The sequence below is a fragment of the Heterodontus francisci genome, chromosome 6 (genome assembly GCF_036365525.1).
Source record: "Heterodontus francisci isolate sHetFra1 chromosome 6, sHetFra1.hap1, whole genome shotgun sequence".
NCBI classification, from domain to species: Eukaryota; Metazoa; Chordata; class Chondrichthyes; order Heterodontiformes; family Heterodontidae; genus Heterodontus; species Heterodontus francisci.
The window spans coordinates 94,158,724-94,175,556 of NC_090376.1; positions in this window are offsets into that span (position 1 = coordinate 94,158,724).

The window sequence follows — 16,833 nt, forward strand, 5'->3', positions numbered from 1 at the left end:
GGCAAACTGCAAGATGCAGCTAATATCTCCAGCTCCAACCTGGAATGAGCCAGACGCATAAAAGTTCATCTCCACAGTAACCTTCACAGCCACGGGAAGATTCAGTACTTGCCCTGCTCTGAGGTTGTAGTTGTGACTGCATGCAGGTGACAGATTTCATTAAGGATGACCTTACTGGAGCGCAGACATCTCATATACTGTTCTTTATTGAGATTCAGGTAGGAGAATTGCTCCCTGAACACCCTGGGCTGCCATGACCCCTCTCTGAGAGCCCTTCTTCCCCTCCTCTTCCTCCCTCTTCTAGCAGCTTCTCTGCTCGATGTGGCTTCTGTTCATCAACCTTTGAGCTCCAAAATGGCACTGCTGGCATCAAATCAGTGTTGTGCATTGATTGATGTCATGATCTGCCTGCTCTGCATCCTTTTGGTGAGCATTAGCTGCAGTTAGCGTCTCTCACCTCCTGACTCACCAAAGCCTTTTCACCAGCTACAAGGCAAGAGTGGGATGGAATACTCTCCACTTACCTGGTTGAGTGCAGCTCTAACAACACTCAAGGAACTTGACACCATCCAAGAGAAAGCAGCCCCTTGATTGGCACCCGATCCACCACTTTAAACATTCATTCCCTCCACCACCAACGCACAATGGCTGTAGCGTATACTGTCTAAAAGACGCACTGCAACAACTCACTAAAGCATCGATATTAACTCCCAAACCTGTCATCTCTACCACTTAGAAGAACAAGGTAGCAGGCACATGGGAACACCACCACCTGCAAGTTCCCTTCCAAGTCACTCACCATCCTGACTTGGAAATATAATGTTCCTTCAATGTCGCCGGGTCAGCATCCTGAAACTCCTGCTCTAACCGCACTGTATGCATACATTCATCACACAGACTGCAATAGTTTGAGAAGGCAGCTCACCACCACCTTCTCAAGAGCAACTAGGGAAGCACAATAAATGCGGGTCTTGCTAGTAACACCCATATCCTGTGAAGGCATAAATAAATAAAAAAATGGGGTCCATACTTCTCAATAAATAGGATTATTGGACAGGTCTCCTCCAATTGCCCGTCCACAGTACCAGCTAAAGCTCATGCCCGGGTGGGCCTTGAATACCAATATGAGGTGTCTGCTGGTTCACTGAATGTCTTTTGTGCACGCTGCATGGACTTTTCATGTTCCATTTTCCCTACCTCACAGTTTTAATTTAGTTTGTTAAATTTTGCTTTAAAAAGTCAAACCCTCCCTGAAAAATATAAATGAAGAAACATTTGATAGTATCCCCGTTGGGCTTGGCTTATCTGCTCCTACATTCCCACTGGGTCACTTTAAGATAGGATATCTTCAATGTGTATTTAAGATCCAGTTGTCAAGGAATGGGAAAATAAATATTATTAGAGTAGATAACTCCAGTTGAAGAACTAACAGCAGGCAAAAGTGTGATGATCTCTGTCATTACATGGGGTCCCTTTGGTAGTGTACACATTTGCTGTTTCATGTTCCAATACGCATTACTTTACATTTATTTACATCAAATACACCTTCCATTCCTTAGCCCATCTGCTTAATCCAGAGCACTTTAAATGCTATTTAGCTCTGCTACATTATTCACCTCGCAACTAAGCTTGGTATAAACAGCAAATGTTATAATATTAAAATAAATACTCCACTCCAAATCATTTATGAATATTCATCTTTGCTACTCGTATCAAAAAACAGAATGTTCCTGTCCTTTCATGATTTAATCAAGTCTGTATTTGTGTATGTTGGAAAACGTGACAGACAAGTCTGACCAGGATGAGATTGTTCTTTCTTTTCCTAAAGTTGTCATATTTAATCATCGTAACTTCCGTTTTGAAAATCAGATGTGTATCAGAATAATAATCAACTCCAAAATCTTAGATGTATTCAGCAAAAAAAGCTCCATGTAATGTTTCTCTTTCTTCAGCAGCAGCAATTAGCTCAGCCGCTTGAGATTCTGAAATCTATCACTAAGTTATATTACATCATGTACCTGTAAGCCAATTACAGCACCATGATAGTGTTATGTAGCTGATGTAAAACTACTGATATGTTGTTTATTACCTTATTAAAATGCACATAACTGAACTACAATATAATATGACTTCAATCGTCATCACATTATCCAAGTACAACTTGGAAATTTGTGGATGTAAATTTTTGGTTAATTTACTTTGTCTATTTTTAGGTTCAAGTGGAAACTTTAAGTCTTCTTTCAGGAGAAAAATGGGTGAAAATTCTTCTATGCATTATTTTTGACAATTTGATTAATGCATGTGGGTGGAATTTTTGTAAGAGGAACTGACTCGGTTCAAAAGTGTTGCAATCTTCCTTACTTAAAGGAGAACTTGTGTTGTAGTGTTTTGCAATTGCAATTGCATTGTGGACTCTAGAGGCTGCTGTAGAACGCACATGCTAGCAAAGTGAAACTAAAACAGACAGAATAAATGGAAAAGCCTTTATGTTTAGCTGCTGCAGGCTTTGTCTCTCTGTTTTTGCCTCATACCTTATATTAAATTCGGTCAGACCTCACTAAAATGCTGAGGACATCACAATGGTGACGTGGTAAACAGAAAAAGGGTGAGAAAAAGGGAAACATTGTTTTCAGTTATGAAAATTTTGGAAGGTTTTTGTCTACTTTCACAGACACCATTTTAACTTGGAGTCTGTCTTAGGCACACATAGTAAGCTAGTACAATGTATACTCACACACTGATTTCTCCAAAATAACCATCCAATCCAAAAAAAAGTATATAATCTCGGACAACTGCACAGAAGATTCCTCTGAATGTAACACGATCCCAGATCCTTTATCACTGCATTGCTGATCAATATGGCATTGTCTATTCTCAATATGCCATCATCTGTATCCCCACCTTGGCAAAAGTGACTGTGACATTTCGAAGGTGCAATGGCAGGTTTCGCAATCACAGACAACACAAGGAAACAGGCCTTATTTCTGCAATATGGAGGTGAAGAATTAGATGATATCTTTGAGACACTTACGCCTGAGCAAAATGACTACAGCTCAGCACAAAATGCACTGACAACCTACTTTACGCCCAAAAAACCCACCATATCTGAAACTATTGTCTACCGACGTACTAAGCAAGAAGCAAACAAGACAATTGACCAATATTGCATGCGTTTGAGGCAACTAGCAACCAGATGTGACTTCGATGATGTTGAACATGTCAAACAGAAAATCAAAACACTAACAGTCGAAAGCTGTCTCTCCAATCACTACGCCGAAAAGCACTCGAGAAAGACAGAAACCTCTCAGAACTGCTGGAGTTAGCAAGATCACTATTGCTCTCATAGAGCTATTGAGGTTGAGGTTAATGGTAACTACCACACTCCAAGTTCAACACCTGTGAACACTATTCATCGCTCAAGTGCCAGGAAAGCACCTGCAAAGCAACAACAGCCGTCTCACAAAAGACCTATGACTTATCCAAAGAATATTTCCACTGTGGCGTTGCTTACCCACAAGGGACAGAGTGTCCTGCTACTGGTAAACAATGTAAAGCCTGTGGAAAATCCAACCACTTTGCTCGTGTTTGTCACTCATCAGCAAAATCAACTACTAAGACCAATACCAACAAAAAGGTGTCACGTATGCATACCACAGCAAAAAGGTGAGAGAATGTAGCCAAAGTAGAGGTGGTCGACCCTTAACATACTTCTGAACTCTCTCTCTCTCAGACACAGCAAACAGCCACGTGTGACAGTGACCATTGGCTGCTCGGATGTAGATGTTCTCATAGATACAGGATCGTCTGTCAATGTCATGGAAGACAAAACTTTCAACAAACTTCAGGATTTCCCCATTCTCTGCAAACTAGGGCATATGAAAATTTTCCCTCACAACAGTGACAAGCCACTGAAATACCTAGGGACTTATGAAATGCTGGTCTCATTCAAAGGCACCAGAATGAATGCTCTATTTTATGACATATCTGGAGAATGTGACATGCTTATTAGTTTCCACACAGCAACAGATCTACACATGATTGCAGTCACATTCCTGCACATTACAAAAACCATTCTCGAACTGTAATCTGACCGCTTCACTGGTATCGGCAAACTGAAAGGTGTTACATGCAAGCTAATGAGCCCCCAGTTATGCATCAACGGCAACAAATACCGCTTCATGTCAGGAAACAGACAGAGAAGGAACTTCAACGCCTACTTGACCTTGAAATTATTGAGAAATTTGGGGTTGAGCCGTTCTTGGGTCTCACCCATACAAGTCATCAAGAAACCCAAGAGCGAGAACCAGATTAGAATCTGCGTTGGCATGCAAACAAACCAAGCCATATAACAAGAAAGAGGCTTGACACTGACAATCAATGACATCATTGAGAAAGTGAATGGTGTTAAACACTTTGCTAAACTTGACCTTAATGCAGGCTACCATCAAATCGAGCTTGCAGAAGAATGAAGATATCTTACTGTATTCTCTACTCACATCGGACTTTTTCGATATAAGAAGCTCAGCTTTGGAGTCAATTCAGCAGCTGAGGTATTTCAGCACTTGATTTAATCTGCACTTCAAGGACTTAAAGGCACACTGACAGCAGGAAACAGCAAGAGTGGAGCCGGCGCATAAAGAGACCGGGAGAGAGAGACAGAGAATTCACTCAGACATCGGGAAACAGCAAGAGCGGAGCCGGAGCATAAAGAGACTGGGAGAGAGAGCGAGAGTTCACTCAGACATCGGGAAACAGCAAGAGCGGAGCCGGAGCATAAAGAGACTGGGAGCGAGAGCGAGAGTTCACTCAGACAACGGGAAACAGCGAGAGCGGAGCCGGAGCATAAAGAAACCGGGAGAGAGAGACAGAATTCACTCAGACATCGGGAAACAGCGAGAGCGGAGCCCGAGCATAAAGAGACTGGGAGAGAGAGCGAGAGTTCACTCAGACAACGGGAAACAGCGAGAGCGGAGCCGGAGCATAAAGAGACCGGGAGAGAGTGCGAGAGTTCACTCAGACAGTGGGAAACAGCAAGAGCGGAGCTGGAGCATAAAGAGACCGGGAGAGAGTGCGAGAGTTCACTCAGACAGCATCGGAGGTTTGAAAAATAGTCAACAGTGACATCACAGGAAAGCTGCAAGGTGATTGGTTGGTGATTAACTGCTGTTAGGGAATAACTCTAAATAGCTGGGTTCGTAACTAAAGAGAAAGGTCTACAGTTCCTTTTTAATATAGTAGCTTGTGTTTTTTTTGGGGCGGGGGGGAATCAAGGTTCCTGGTGTAAATAATCTAATTTTTGGTTAATTTAGGGGAGTAAAAAGAGTGAAAAAAAAACAAAGAGAGACATCACAAGAAAACCGTAAGTTCATTGGTTGCTAAGTAACTGCTAATTTGAATTACCTATTCTAAGTTGATTTCAGATTAAAGGTGAAATGGTGAAATATTTTACAGATTAAAAACTAAAGACCAGTCGGAAATTAAAAAATAAATCAAAATCTAATTAAATAAAATAGAGATGCAGGGCCAGGCGATGTATTGTACCTGCATGATGTGGGAGCTAGTGGACCCCATTGTGGTTCCTAGTGACCACATCTGTAGCAAGTGTTGGCTGCTCGAGGAACTCCGGCTCAGAGTTGATGAGCTGGAGTCTGAGCTTCAGACACTGCGACACATCAGGGAGGGGGAGAGTTACCTGGACGCTGTGTTTCAGGAGGAAGATTAACTACCATGAATTCAGCCAGTGATCAGCGACAGGGGGGGTGTGACTATGAGTGAGGCAGGTAGAGGGATCCAGGAGGGAGTGCTGCAGGAACCTCAGCCATTGTCCTTGTCCAACAGGTTCGAGATTCTTGCTCCCTGTGTGGATGACAGCAGTGACCATAGGGAAGATGAGCAAACTGACCACAGCACCACGGTACAGGGAGCCATTCAAGTGGGAGGAGAAAAGAGAAATGTAGTCGTAATCGGGGATAGTATAGTTAGGGGCATAGACACTGTTCTCTGTGGCCAGGATCAAGAGTCCTGAAGCTCTGTTGCCTAACTGGTGCCAGGGTTCAGGATATCTCATCTGGGCTGCAGAGAAACTTGGAGTGGGAGGGGAAAGATCCAGTTGTCGTGGTCCACGTAGGTACCAACGATATAGGGAGAACGAGGTTAGAGGTTCTGCTGAGAGAATATGAGCAGCTAGGGGCTAAATTTAAAAGCAGAACCAAAAAGGTAATAATCTCCAGATTACTACTTGAGCCACGAGCAAATTGATTGAACAATAAGATTAAAGAGGTGGCTCAAAGATTGGTGTGGGAGAAATATGTTCGAATTCATGGTACATTGGCACCAGTACTGGGGAAGGAGGGAGCTGTTCCGATGGGACGGGCTCCACCTGAATCATGCTGGGACCAGAGTCCTGGCGAATCGCATAACTAGGGCTGGCACAGTGGCGCAGTAGTTAGCACTTCAGCCTCACAGCTCCAGGGACCCGGGTTCGATTCTGGGTACTGCCTGTGTGGAGTTTGCAAGTTCTCCCTGTGTCTGCGTGGGTTTTCTCCGGGTGCTCCGGTTTCCTCCCACAAGCCAAAAGACTTGCAGGTTGGTAGGTAAATTGACCATTATAAATTGTCACTAGTATAGGTAGGTGGTAGGGAAATATAGGGACAGGTGGGGATGTTTGGTAGGAATATGGGATTAGTGTAGGATTAGTATAAATGGGTGGTTGATGGTCGGCACAGACTCGGTGGGCCGAAGGGCCTGTTTCAGTGCTGTATCTCTAAACTAATCTAATCTAGGGCTGTAGATAGGGCTTTAAACTAAATAGTGGGGGGGAGGGTTCAGTTACATGGAAAAACAGGAAGTTAAAGGAGAAGGTAGGAGTGCAGGTTAGTGGTGAGGCTGATTGTTACCAAACTGCAAGACGTATACTGGTTAAACCAGAAGAGAGAAATAATAAACAGGCGAATAAAGCATCTGTGCTGAGGGACAGGTTAGGGGGTACAGCCCAAATAAGAGTTCCATATACAGAGTGTAAGGAATAAACTAGATGAGCTGCAGGCGCAAATTCAAATGGAAGATTATGATGTGGTGGCCATTGCGGAGACGTGGCTGCAGGATTGTCGGGACTGGGAACTAAAAATACCTGGTTATAAAGTTTACAGGAGGAACAGGGAAAATGGCAGAGGGGGTGGAGTAGCCTTACTGATTAGAAATAATATCATCTCATTGGTGAGGGAGGATATAATGAGGGGAAAGCATCCAGTGGAGACCTTATGGGTGGAATTGAGGAACAGAAAAGGATCTAAAACTGTAATAGGTGTTGTGTATAGACCCCCTGGTAGCAGTTCTGAGGTGTTAGATTGTATAAATGTACAAATTAGGCAAATGTGTAACAAAGGCAGAGTAGTATTAATGGGGGATTTTAACTTACACATAGATTGGGAGAGGCAGACTAGCACCTGTCAGAAAGGTAGTGAATGTCCGGAATGTGTCCGGGATAGTTTCCTACAGAAATATGTCCAAGATGTAACAAGGGGACAGGCAATATTAGATTTAGTTATGAGTAATGAACCAAATTTAATTAGGAGCCTAACTGTGCGTGAACATTTATCAAATAGTGATCACAACATGCTCAATTTCAAGGTAGCGTTTGAAAGTGAAAAGCACGAATCAGCAACCAGAATTTTAGACTTGGGTAAGGCTGACTTTACCGGGATGAGACAGAGACTGTCCACGGTAAACTGGGTAGATCTGTTAATGGGTCAAACGACTGAACAGCAGTGGAGAATATTTAAAGAAACATTTAACGAAATACAGAGCGAGTATATATCCCTGAGAGGAAAAATCACCACTTCATAGAAAAAACAGCCATGGACAACTAAAGAGATTAGGAATAGCATAAAACAAAAAGAAAGGGCTTATAAAAATGCAAAACGCAGCACAGATCCGGCCGAATGGGATCGATACAAAGACCAGCAAAGGATCACAAAGCAGCTTATAAGAGCTACTAAAAGAGATAATGAAAGGAAACTTGCAAGTGACATCAAAATCAGTAAGAAGAAATTTTATAATTACATAAAGGGAAAGCAGGTGGTCAAGAGCAATGTAGGCCCACTAAGAGCTGAAAATGGAAATATTGTCTTTGATAATGGAGAAATGGCAGACATGTTCAACAATTACTTTGCCTCAGTATTTACAGTTGAAAAGGAGGATAACTTGCCAGAAGTCCCGAAAAAATTAATAGCTGATAGGGGACAGGGACTTAATACAATTAACATAAGTAAAACATCAGTAACAAGGAAATTAATGGAACTAAAGAGTGAGAAATCCCCAGGACCTGACAGTTTCCATCCAAGGATGTTAAAGGAAGTAGGGGAGCACATTGTAGATGCCCTAACTATAGTCTTTCAGAATTCCCTAGATTCAGGAGTGGTCCCTCTGGATTGGAAAGTTGCACATGTCACTCCACTTTTTAAGAAGGGTGAAAGGGGGAACCAAGGAAATTACAGACCAGTTAGCCTGACAACTGTGGTGGGCAAGTTGCTGGAGTCTATAATCAAGGACAGGGTGACCGAACACCTAGAAAAATTTGAGTTAATGAGGGACAGCCAGCATGGATTCATGATGGGAAGGTCATTGAATGACAAATCTCATTGAATTTTTTGAAGAGGTGACTAAGGTAGTGGACAGGGGAATGTCTATGGATGTTATTTATATGGACTTCCAGAAGGCATTTGATAAAGTCCCACATAAGAGACTGTTAACTAAGGTGGAAGCCCATGGAGTTGAGGGCAAATTATTGACATGGTTAGGAAGTTGGTCGAGTGGTAAGCAACAGAGAGTGGGGATAATGGGTAAGTACTCCGATTGGCAGGATGTAACTCGTGGTGTCCCGCAGGGATCTGTGTTGGGGCCTCAATTATTCACATTATTCATTAACGACTTGGATGGTGGCATAGTAAGTCATATATCCAAATTTGCTGATGATACAAAGTTAGGCGGCATTGTAGACAGTCTAGATGATAGCATAAAATTGCAAAGAGATATTGACAGACTAGGTGAGTGGGCAAAACTGTGGCAGAAGGATTTCAATGCGGGCAAGTGTGTGATTATCCATTTTGGACCAAAAAAGGATAGAGCAGGGTACTTTCTAAATGGGAAGAGGTTAAGTACAGTGGATGTCCAAAGAGACTTGGGGGTTCAGGTGATAGATCTTTAAAATGCCACGAGCAAGTGCCAAAAATAATCAAAACGACTAATGGAATCCTTTATATCTAGAGGATTGGTGTATAAAGACACAGAGGTTATGCTGCAGCTGTACAAAACCCTGGTTAGACCCCACATGGAGTACTGTGAGCAGTTCAGCCTTGGAGGGAGTGCAACGTAGGTTTACAAGAATGATACCTGGACTACAGGGATTAAGGTACGAGGAGAGATTACACAAATTAGGCCTGTTTTTGCTAGAATTTAGAAGGTTAAGGGGTGATCTGATCGAAGTCTTCAAGATATTAACAGGAAAAGACAGGCTAGATAAAGATAAACTATTTCCACTGGTTGGAGATTCTAAAACTAGGGGGCATAGTCTAAAAATTAGGACCAGACAGTTCAGGAGAGATGTTAGGAAGAACTTCTTCACGCAAAGGGTGGTAGAGGTTTGGAACTCTCTCCCACAAACAGTAGTTGAAGCGAGAACAGTTGTTAATTTTAAATCTGAGATAGATAGATTTTGGTTAAGCAAAGATATTAAGGGATATGGGCCAAAGGCAGGTATATGGAGTTAGGCTGTGATCTCATTGAATGGCGGGACAGGCTCGTGGGGCTGAATGGCCTACCCCTGGTCCTATCTTCCTATGTTCCTATGAACATCAGTGATGACGATCTCACCTATCGCTGTACCAAAAAGGAACTTGAGACACACCTACATGCATGCCTACAACATCTCAGAGAATGTAACCACACCTTGAACAAAGATAAGTGCTTGTTCAATGAAAGAAAAATTGAATCCTTTGGTCATGTGTTCGGAGGTGAAGGAGAATCACCTGATCCATGGAAAGTTGAAGCCATTGCAAACACTGCAGATCCTACAAACGTGCAAGATGTCCGGAGTCTGCTGGGACTCATCACGTAATGTGGTCATTTCATTCCTGACCTCAGTATGCTATCTACCCCACTACATGATCTGAAAAAAGAGACCACCAATTGGGAATAGGCTGAATCACACATACTGGTGGTACACCAGATCAAACGACATTTGTCAGCAAGTTGCACAAATGCCTATTTCAACCCAAGAAAACCACCCAGCTATAACCTGTGACTTTTCTAATATTTGTCAGTTCCAAAGAAGGGTCACTGACCCGAAACGTTAACTCTGCTTCTCTTTTCACAGATGCTGCCAGACCTGCTGAGTGATTCCAGCATTTCTTGTCATCAACGCAAGCTCGAGGAACAGCATCTCATCTATCGATTAGGCACACTACAGTCTGCTGGACTGAACATTGAGTTCAATAATTTCAGAGCATGACAGCCCCCCATTTTAATTTCATTTTTAGTTGCTTTTTTCTTCTTTTTTTTACATTCTTTTTTACATTTTTTACAATCTTTTTTTTGCATTTATTTCATTTCATCTTAGTTTGTTCAGTTTGCTTACCCACTGTTTTTTTTCAGGTTTGCACTTGCTGCTGTTCAATATTCAGTGCACTAATACCTAATCTGTACTAATGCTTTGTCTTTCAACACACTATTAACATATTGTTTGCCTTTGCTCCATGACCTTTTGGTCAGCTATATGGCCGAGTCCAATCTACACCTTCTCCTTTGTTATCTCTTGCCCCACCCCCACATCACTTGCTTATAACCTGTGACTTTTCTAATATTTGTCAGTTCCAAAGAAGGGTCACTGACCCGAAACGTTAACTCTGCTTCTCTTTTCACAGATGCTGCCAGACCTGCTGAGTGATTCCAGCATTTCTTGTTTTTAAACCACCCAGCTAGTTGTGGATGCAAGTCCAGTTGGCTTACGTGCAGTTCTCATACAGAAAGACAAGACAGGTAATCCATCAATCATTATGATGGCAAGCAGATTACTAACGCCTGTAGAACAACATTACTCGCAGAGAGAAAAATGCTCTCAATCACATGGGGTATCTTACACTTTCATCACTATTTATATGGAAGCGAGCTTCTTCAACAAGCTACATAGTGAACTACCCACTCACATATAACGTTGGATACTCAGACTACAAGAGTACGAGTTCTATGTTGAGTATCAGCCAGGCAAGCTCAATAGCAGACTAACTTTCATGACATCCATTGCCAACAGTCAATCCTATTAATTGTGAGGAAAAGGTTGCTGAATAACATCTTAACTATATAAGCATAAGTGCAGTGCTAGTCACTAAGAATAGCTGCCATCAAAGCAGCAACAAAACAAGATGAGGCTTTGCAACTATGTATGAAGAATATAGAATCACAAAACTGGAAAGACATAATCGAGAAAGCTTCTACAAACAATATTGCTCACACACTACAAGGTCTTCACAATGTTTGAAATGAGCTCACCGTTACAATCACATCTGATCTTGTATTACACAGCATTCATCCACATTCATTGAAGGAATGTCTTGTTGCTATAGCACATGAAGGACACCAGGGAATAGTCAAGACCAAACAACTCGTTAGAGAAAAGGTATGGTTCCCGGGAATCGACCAGATGGTAGAGCACAAAATCAATCAGTGTTTGCCATGCCAAGCAACCACAAAGTCAAACATTCATGATCCTCTCAAGATGTCCGAATTAACTCCAGGACCATGGACCAGGGAAAGGGTTGGCCCACTCAAGGACAGAGATGGGAATCTATGTGTGGAGCCAGAGGAAATGGGTGAGGTGCTAAATGAGTACTTTACATCAGTATTCACCAAGGAGAAGGACTTGGTGGATGATGAGCCGAGGGAAGGGAGTGCAGATCGTCTCAGTCATCTCATTATCAAAAAGGAGAAGGTGTTGGGTGTCTTGCAAAGCATTAAGGTAGATAAGTTCACAGGGCCTGATGGGATCGACCCTAGAATACTGAGGGAGGCAAGGGAAGAAATTGCTGGGGCCTTGACAGAAATCTTTGCATCCTCATTGGCTACAGGTGAGGTCCCAGAGGACTGGAGAATAGCCAATGTTGTTCCTTTGTTTAAGAAGGGTGGTGAGGATAATCCAGGAAATTATAGGCCGGTGAGCCTGACGTCAGTTGTAGGGAAATTATTAGAGAGGATTCTTCGGGACAGGATTTACTCCCATTTGGAAACAAATTAACTTATTAGCGAGAGACAGCATGGTTTTGTGAAGGGGAGGTCGTGTCTTACTTATTTGATTGAGTTTTTTGAGGAAGTGACGAAGATGATTGATGAAGGAAGGGTGGTGGATGTTGTCTATATGGACTTTAGTAAAGCCTTTGACAAGGTCCCGCATGGCAGACTGGTGCAAAAGGTGAAGTCACATGGGATCAGAGGTGAGCTGGCAAGATGGATACAGAACTGGCTCAGTCACAGAAGACAGAGGGTAACAGTGGACGGGTGTTTTTCTGAATGGAGGGATGTGACTAGTGGTGTTCTGCAGGGATCAGTGCTGGGACCTTTGCTGTTTGTAGTATATATAAATGATTTGGAGGAAAATGTAGCTGGTCTGATTAGTAAGTTTGCGGACGACACAAAGGTTGGTGGAGTTGTGGATAATGATGAGGATTGTCAGAGGATACAGCAGGATATAGATGGGTTGGAGACTTGGGCGGAGAAATGGCAGATGGAGTTTAATCCGGACAAATGTGAGATAATGCATTTTGGAAGGTCTAATGCAGGTGGGAGGTATACAGTAAATGGCAGAACCCTTAGGAGTATTGACAGGCAGAGAGATCTGGGCGTACAGGTCCACAGGTCACTGAAAGTGGCAACGCAGGTGGATAAGGTAGTCAAGAAGGCATACGGCATGCTTGCCTTCATCGGTCGGGGCACAGAGTATAAAAATTGGCAAGTCATGTTGCAGCTGTACAGAACCTTAGTTAGGCCACACTTAGAATATTGCGTGCAATTCTGGTCGCCACACTACCAGAAGGACGTGGAGGCTTTGGAGAGGGTACAGAGGAGGTTTACCAGGATGATGCCTGGTCTGGAGGGCATTAGCTATGAGGAGAGATTGGAAAAACTCAGATTGTTTTCACTGGAACGACAGAGGTGGAGGGGCGACATGATAGAGGTTTACAAAGTTATGAGCGGCATGGACAGAGTGGATAGTCAGAAGCTTTTTCCCAGGGTGGAAGAGTCAGTTACTAGGGGACATAGGTTTAAGGTGCAAGGGGCAAAGTTTAGAGGGGATATACGAGGCAAGTTTTTTACACAGAGGGTGGTGAGTGCCTGGAACTTGCTGCCAGGGGAGGTGGTGGAAGCAGATACGATAGCGACGTTTAAGAGACATCTTGACAAATATATGAATAGGAAGGGAATAGAGGGATATGGGCCCCGGAAGTGCAGAAGGTGTTAGTTTCGGCAGGCATCAAGATCGGCGCAGGCTTGGAGGGCCGAATGGCCTGTTCCTGTGCTGTACTGTTCTTTGTTCTTTGATGGACAATGTTGATTTCACAGATTTGCCCACAGGTGAACACTTACTTGTTGTCACTGACGACTACAGCAGGTTCCCAATCATGGAATTAGTTATTTCAACTTCAAGTAAAGCAGTTATCCCAAAGCTTGAACAGATCTTCGCCTTGTTTGGAAACCCTCAAATCGTAAGAAGTGACAATGGACCCCCATTCAATAGCGATGAGTTCAGTAAATTCTCAAAATACCTCGGGTTCACTCATAGGAAAATCACACCCGTTGGCCAAGAACTAATGATGAAGTTCAGAGACCTTGAAAAAAGTGATACAGATAGCTACAGCTGAGAACAAGTTATGGAAGCAAGAGCTATATCACTTTGTTTGTAACTACAGAGCGACATCTAACCCGACTACTGGAAACCTCCATCTATACTCATCTTTGAACATCCTATGCGCAATACGTCTAGCCTGAGTTATTCTGTGGAGCTAATGATCAACATGTATGTGAATGAGATCGAGAACAGAAGGATCGAATGAAAGGAAATGTGGAGCGATACATGAAACTTAGAGCTAGACCGCTAAAGCCAGGCGATAAAGTGCTTGTGAAATGTGATGGTCATATTGGAAAACAAACAACCCCTTATGACATCCAAACATTTGTTGTGACCAACACAAAAGGCTCTATGATCACTGCTAAGCACGGTTCACAAATCATTACAAGAAAAGCATGATTCTTCAAAGCACTGAAAACACCACACACAAACATTGAATCCGATGCCGACATCGACACCTCAGATGAAAAACATCAGTCAAATGATGTCAGATGATATCCTACTCGTGAGAGAAAACCCTCATCATACTTGAGTAACTATGTTACAAAATGAACTATTTATGTTTGAGTTTATTGTTTACATTTTTTAGAAACACGCCATTGAAACATGCTTTGTCTCTCATTTACTAAGAAGAGGAGGGATGTAGTCTTGTTGGCCAGAATTTTATGTGGTGGCAGAGGCCCCGCCCACTGGCCAAAAAGTTGGGGGCGAGCATGCCTCTTCTGGGCCTGGAAGTCACGCAGTGATTTTATGTGGCTCAGGCCCTTAATTGGCCTCGGGTGGGACTTTCGCCCTTCTGAGGCAGGAAGTCCAGCCTCCAAGAGCTGCCGGCCAATCAGTGGGCTGGCAGCTGTCAGTCCCAGCAGCACCACAGGGAGCGGTGGCCACTGCTGGGACTGCACCCAGCATGAGGAGCAGCAATGGAGGAGGCCCTGGAATAAAGGTGTGTGAGACCTCACCGGGGACAATCGGACAGGCCCAGGTGAGGCAAGTGGGGTGGGGGGGGGTGGGGCAAATGTTCTGCAACGAAGCTGGCTTGTGCCTTCTGTGGGTCACAGGGTGCTCGGTCAGGAGGGACCCCCCCTTCCCAGCCCGTAAGGAGGCAGCTAGGGCAGCCTCCTGAAGTGCTGAGCTGCCCGCCCACCACTGGTAATATACCAGCAGCGGCAGAGAGAGCCCCTTAAGAGGCAATTAATTGGCCACTTAAGGGCCTTAATTGGCCTGGGACGGATGAGCTGTCTGTCACCGCCGCCATCGCTCATGTAATTGCAGCGGAAGCAGGAAGGCGACAGCAATGGCACCCCCATCTCCCACTCAATTTTTGCCCCCCCTCCAACCCACTCCCATGGGGTGGGGGGGGGTGGTAAAATTCCTGCCATAGTGTTGCAATTGCATTATGTATTGTGTACTCTACAGGCTGCTGTAGAACACACATGCAAGCAAAGTGATCCTAAAACAGACAGAATAAAAGGAGAAGCCTTTAATTTCCAGCTGCTGCAGACTTTGTCTCTCTGCCTTTGCTTCATACCTCATACTAAACCCTATCAGCCCTCATTAAAGTGCTGAGGGCATCACAGAACTGTTACCTGGTAAAATGATTATATTGGCACATTACCAATCATATAATTCCTAATTACATTTATATTTCATTTTTAAATGGGCGGCACAGTGGTTAGCACAGCAGCCTCACAGCTCCAGCAACCCGGGTTCGATTCTGGGTACTGCCTGCGCGGAGTTTGCAAGTTCTCCCTGTGTCTGCGTGGGTTTTCGCCGGGTGCTCCGGTTTCCTCCCACATCCAAAAGACTTGCAGGTGATAGGTAAATTGGCTGTTGTAAATTGCCCCTAGTGTAGGGAGGTGATAGGGAATATGGGATTACTGTAGGGTTAGTATAAATGGGTGGTTGTTGGTCGGCACAAACTCGGTGGGCCGAAGGGCCTGTTTCAGTGCTGTATCTCTAAATAAATAAATAAAAAATTTATACCTGTATTTCCCATCCTTTTATGTCTATTAATGCTGCAATTTTCAGGCAGATAGGCATTATTGTCCCATTTCTCCTTGAAGACTACAGGGACTACAAGAGTGGTCCAGAGTTTTCTCCCTCTCCTATTGGGATATGTTGCCCCCTGATATTCTAGCTAAGAGTGGGAACAATGTGCTGGATTCTATGATAAGAATAATAGTGAGTCAAACAGAGTTCTCTGCAATATTGGGGTAAATTGGACACAATTTCTGGTCTCTGTATATTGTCATTCTAGGCCTTCACCTGCCAAGAAAGAGGCACATTGACTTGGTCATGAACATTGGTTTTAAACTGTTACTGGAGTGAAGAAAGGACTTGTTAAATAGATCAGCCGTGGCTGGAAAATACATTTGCATATTAACAGATGGTGATTGGAAGGACAAAGGACCAGTCCCTGACACATTCAACCCACAATGGACCTTGATCACCAGGTATTGTGTGTAAGAGGAGCATTTCAGAGACTGCTGTAATCCAAGACATGGTCAGATCAGTTAGTCACATGAACAACCTGCTTGGCAATCTGGGTTTTTCTGAATTGTACCAACAGTTTGAACTCAGAGACAGTGTCTGTTTGCTCCTGGACTGAGAAGATTTCTCCTGTCTGCTCCCATCTCTTTCTCACAGGCCTCTGAATCCACTGAAGACACACAAACCCTAAGAGAGAAAAGTCTCCTACAGCGAACAAGGTTTAAGAAGAATACTGGGCCCCAACGAAAAGCAAGATCTAACTACAATCAAGGACGCTCAAGTGAGCTCAAAGAACTGTAACAAAAACTCTTCAGATATTGCCTCAAACATTTCCACTTTATTTCTCTTCTGCTCTTTTCTGTCTCTATTTGCATGTGTGTATTGCGTATGCATGCTAGCGTGTATCCGTAGGCGTTAACCAAATTAGAGTTTAAATTTAAGTTTAATAA